Source organism: Physeter macrocephalus, chromosome 1 (assembly GCF_002837175.3).
Source record: "Physeter macrocephalus isolate SW-GA chromosome 1, ASM283717v5, whole genome shotgun sequence".
Classification (NCBI taxonomy): domain Eukaryota; kingdom Metazoa; phylum Chordata; class Mammalia; order Artiodactyla; family Physeteridae; genus Physeter; species Physeter macrocephalus.
In genome coordinates, this window is record NC_041214.2 from 97,070,527 (window position 1) to 97,075,880 (window position 5,354).

Genomic DNA, 5,354 nt, shown 5'->3' on the forward strand with positions numbered 1-5,354 from the left:
GCGGCCATGGCTCACGGGCCCAGCCGCTCCGCGGCATGTGGGATCCTCCCAGACCGGGGCGCGAACCCGGTTCCCCTGCATCGGCAGGCGGACGCGCAACCACTGCGCCACCAGGGAAGCCCAAGACTGTTATTTTAAAACTTAAAATACAAACCAGGAAACATACTGCGCTTGTGTAAGTCAGATAAGCATCTATCCTAGTGTCTGAAAATCCAGAGCAGGTCACTGGACAAGCTCCCTTGATTTTTCACCAACCTCATGTGCAGGAATTTCTCCAGTTTTTCCACCAATGCTCTCTGACTACTGTCAAACCCAATCTTTTGCTTTCTGTCTTCAACTGTACCAAGACAACAGTGGGTCCATGTCTCCAGAATAACAACTGCCTAGTACAACAGCTGCAGTGGGCCTGGCTCCCCTCCTCCAGCACCTTACAGGCCTAGGGATTGGAGCAACAGCCTTTGAAACACAGCCCTTGGCAAGATTTTTAGCCTCCTACCCCCTTGCTCTTGGCAAATCCCGTCTCTGCCTCATCAGCAACAGCGACTCAGGTCAGCTGGCAGATTATACCTCTTTTTTCCTTTTTTTTTTTTTTTCACTATAGGCAATGAGAATAAGATAGATACAAACTATTGATTTTGGGTAGTCACAGATTCATAGACTAGTAGGAAGTTGAAACTCAAGCCAGTGACTGAAGTTTTCTCTGCGTTAACGTTCTCCTCTATGCAACAGAGAGAATGGTAACTTTCTGTTGAGTGAGCGAGTGACAATGAATGGGAAGCATCTGCTCCCCCAGTGTTTGTTTTGCTTCCCCCTTTATTTCACTCCACGTGATTTCCCTATAATTTGTCTTACCTCATTCCCAGTAGATGGAAATTTTATCCACCTCCAATTATTGATATATAATTTTTTATACTTCAATCACCCCATTCTGAAATGAGTTCATTTTCATGTAAGCTCTTTTTTTTTCTTTCATAATTGAGATTTTATTGGTTTTGAGGATCAATACACAGACATTTTAATTTGTACACAATTCTCAACATACGTACCAAAAATCTAAAAAATCATGTAGATTCTTTTCTGAACAGTTATTCCAGTGACTTTCCAGCTTAAAATTTGGAGGCAAATTTTCCTTCACAGGATATCCAGTACCAATATCTTCAAATATTGATATGCTGTTACATCATAAGTCCCACTAATTCATAATTTAGTATCATATACACTACATACTCAAATTGTCAGTGGTCCACAGCACATTAACAGTTACTAGAACTGGACTACCATTACCAAAGATATTACAGAGTGCACAAAATTCTGCCCAGGAGAGCAGGGGAATCAAGGGGTGAGTGGTTTGCTTTAGGAAATAATTCTACCAAAAACAACATGGGAAGAGAAGTAATTTAAAGTGTTTAAGACATTAAACGCACAACTGACTCCAAACTGCCATTTAGTATGCTTTGCATTATAGGATATAAAAGCTACCCTCCATCTGTGGAAGGTGAAGCTGACACCCAAAACAACCAAAGCCTCCCATATTCAATATCCCACTGTTTTTCTGGTTGTACCAAAAAATAAACAACCAGCAAATGATTTCACCTCTTAAAAAAAAAAGCATTTAGGGCTTCCCTGGTGGCGCAGTGGTTGAGAGTCCACCTGCCGATGCAGGGGACACGGGTTCGTGCCCCGGTCCGGGAAGATCCCACATGTCGTGGAGCGGCTGGGCCCGCTGAGCCATGGCCGCTGAGCCTGTGCGTCCGGAGCCTGTGCTCCGCAAGGGGAGAGGCCACAACAATGAGGCCCGCGTACCACAAAAAAAAAAAATAAAATAAGCATTTATACTTAAAAAAATGGGATGAGGTGGGACTCCCTCCTTTTTAAAAATGTTTCTAGAGCTACTAAAAATCTTTCATTTACAAAATAGTTGATAAAAATATTCCTCTGGATTGTGCAAGGAGGGAGACAGGGACCCCTGATAGGACCAGGTATGTGATATTAATCAGACTTGGCTTCTTTCCCTCCTGCTTCATCAGAAGCTGGGCTCTCCTCGTTTTTAGCTTCTCCATTTTCTGCGGGTGAGTCTTCTTTAGTGTCTTGGTTAGCCACTTCAGCCTGTTTTCCCTTTGCTCCTCTTTTCCCTTTTGTTTACACTTTTTTGTCTGAAGATTTATCCTTTCCTGCCGCCTTTTTTGTCTTCGTTTCCACTTTTGCAGGAGCCGGCTTAGCTGACGGCCTCGCCGACCTCCTCTTGGGCTCCTCCTTCCCCGCCCCCTCGGCAGAGCTAACCTTCCTCTTGGGCATCGTGGCGACGGGGCGGCCAGGGCGCGCGGAGAGCCTTCTCGAAGCTGGGCTGCCTGGCCGCTGCCTCTCCTCCCGCCGCCCGAGCTGCTGGGACCCGCATGTAAACTCCTTGTGATCACCTTCTCTTTCTTCTTAAGCTACTAGAACTCTGCTGTGCAGTATGGTCAACTCTGACCACAGGTTGCTTTAGAGCACTTGAAGCGAAGCTTCCTAAATAAAGATGTGCTCCAAGTGTAAGACATATACCAGACGTTTTAAAAACTTCATATACAAAAAGAATGTAAAACAGATCGTGAATGTTTCGTGTTGATTATATCTTAAAATGGTAATCCTTTAGATACACTGGATTGCGGATCTTCTTAACATTAAAACCACCTGTTTATTTTTACATTTTTAAACATGACTGTTAGGATATTTAAATCTAGGCATGTGGCTTGCGTCATATTTCTGTCGGACAACAAGTGTGGTAGAGACATCTCTGACTCAGACTTTGTGTTCCAAACTTCTCCTGCAACAGAATCCTCTCCCCCAGTTCACTATCCCTCCTTACAACTCAACCACTTTCAGGCAGATCTGTTCCTCCTTCTTTTACAACACAGATATTATTAAGACCCCTTTTAAAGTCAGAAGATAGAAATGGCATTTTAATGTTTCTTTAAAAAATGTGTATCTTTATGGAAAAAAAAAAATGGTTAGGCAACCTGACCAGAGCTACTTAGCTGGAAGAAATAGATGGACTCTGCATTCTTCTGACCATCACAAGTCTTACAAATAGGATTTAGCAGAAAAGGGGAAAACACTTGGTTTGGGATTCAGATTACATATGTTCAAATCCTCTCTCTGCATTAACTTGAATCTGTAACCCTAGGTAAGTCTCTGGAGCTTGCCGAAATGGTTTTCTCAATTCTAAATATGTTTGCAAAAATTAGACTTAGATTATGTAAGCCGTCTGACATAAAATGGGTCTTTAATAAGTGATCCAAATATTATTTCACATGATAAATCATATTGCTAAATAATTTACTGGGACGATTACGATCAGGACCATGGGCTGGGGTAGATAATGGGGACATATAATTCCCACCAATCTTTATTTATTTATTTATTTATTTATTTTTTGCGATGCGCGGGCCTCTCACTGTTGTGGCCTCTCCCGTTGCGGAGCACAGGCTCCAGACGCGCAGGCTCAGCAGCCATGGCTCACAGGCCCAGCCGCTCCGCGGCATGTGGGATCCTCCCGGACCGGGGCACGAACCCGTGTCCCCTGCATCGGCAGGTGGACTCTCAACCACTGCGCCACAAGGGAAGCCCCAGCCCACCAAACTTTTATATACCATCTTCTACACCTTCTGTCCTCTGCTCCATCATTCCTATTTCCATTAGCTTTTTTTTTTTTAATTGGAGTATAATTGCTTTACAATGTTGTGTTAGTTTCTGCTGCGCAATGAAGTGAATGAGTTAGATGTATACATATATCCCCTCCCTCTTGGACCTTATTGGGAGTCTTATTTTCAACAGATGCTTATTAAGAATATCCACAAAACTTTGAGGATGATACCAAGATATGAAGAACATTGAAGATCTAACTCTAAAGGTTAAAAGACCACTTTAGCCCATATTTTATTTCAAGAATTATATTTACTCCCAGGAAGCCAGTGGTTCCATGGTCTTTAAAGAAAAAGAAAGAAAAAATTTCTAGCCAACATGGGATTTTTCACATTGTTCATACTCAGAGATATGAATAGATAGAGATTTTCCAGAATTAACATGGTTCAAGAAACACAGAATAACTTCCAAAAAGTAGGAGGAAAGAAATTCTTTGTTAATGTTCTAAGCTCTAGAGGTGGAAAGGTTAAGGAAGGTTTTATTCTTCAGAGTACATTGGGAGTCATTTTAATAGGCCATGGAATCTTTGAATTAAAATATAAGATTTGACTTTTCAAGATTTCTGTGTGTATTATTATTCTAGCTGACCCTTGGATGAGGAAAGTAAGTTGACATGATAGAAACCAAAGCAGGATGCTTAGTAGCTCAAATGAGTCCAGGGAACCTGAGACCTGCCTCTGAGGTTCTGGATTCGTGGCTGCTAATTGAGTTTTTGGGCCCCAGCCTCCATAAGAAGCTGCAATGCATTGGCTGGTGATTTCAGAGCACAGGAAGCCCGAGTTCCCTTATGTCCCCTCAATTCACCATCTATATTCTCACATTCAGTGCTTCTCTGTCATGATTAACTGAGGCAAGGAAGGCCCTTGTCAAAGATAATGAGACTAGAAGGACAATGTCAAATCTCTTCATTTGGGCCTAAAGTGATCCTGCTGAGATACAACAGACTTGTGACCCAAAGAAGCCAAATACCTGGAGGTGGCACTCATTTTGATTTTTTTTTTTAATTACTGCCAAAGCCCTCTGTGGACCACTAACATTATCTTAGTCAAGTTGTAACTTGGAAATAGTCAATAAGCAGGTTGTAGGACAAACAGGACCTGCCTGAATCCCTAATGACCCTTGCAAACAGGGACTTGTGTAGACCCTTCTTGACATGTGAATGAACCCCTTCCTTTCCTTTCACCACCAGGCAAGCTCCTGGGATTCCTAAAGGCCAGGTTGAAATTTGACATATTCGTGAAGCTTCCACCCTCCTGCCACTCTCTTAGTTGTCACCTCTCCCCCACCAGTGATCATAGTCCTTTGCACTTGCCTCTCTCAGAGGCTGTAATTATTTTTGTATGTGTTTGTTTCTCCAAATAAAGTACTGGGGCTTTGAGAGAAAGATTTCCTCACTTGTCTTTGTATCTCACGTGCCACACACACAGCTCCTGGAGTGGGGCAGGTAGGCTCACGGTTCTCCAGTGGGTGTATGCTTTTTCTGAAAGCAAAAGCTGATATAGGACTGTGTCAATCAATTGATATATTGACCAAATACCTCCCAGACAATGTTTTTTAATGTAATCACAGAAAAGTATAGATAAGCTTAAAAAATGTCCAGTTGTCTTTAGTTTTAGTTGCCTTTTTAGAAAGGTACTTGGTGAAAGAGGAGCACATTGTCAGGTTAATTATTT

The 5,354-nt window shown here is 42.4% G+C and overlaps 1 pseudogene; it reads right to left on the reverse strand.

Annotated features, from left to right (window-relative positions):
* Nucleotides 1-1,989: 1,989 nt before the first annotated feature.
* Nucleotides 1,990-2,295, reverse strand: LOC102991982 (non-histone chromosomal protein HMG-14-like; annotated as a pseudogene).
* Nucleotides 2,296-5,354: the final 3,059 nt, after the last annotated feature.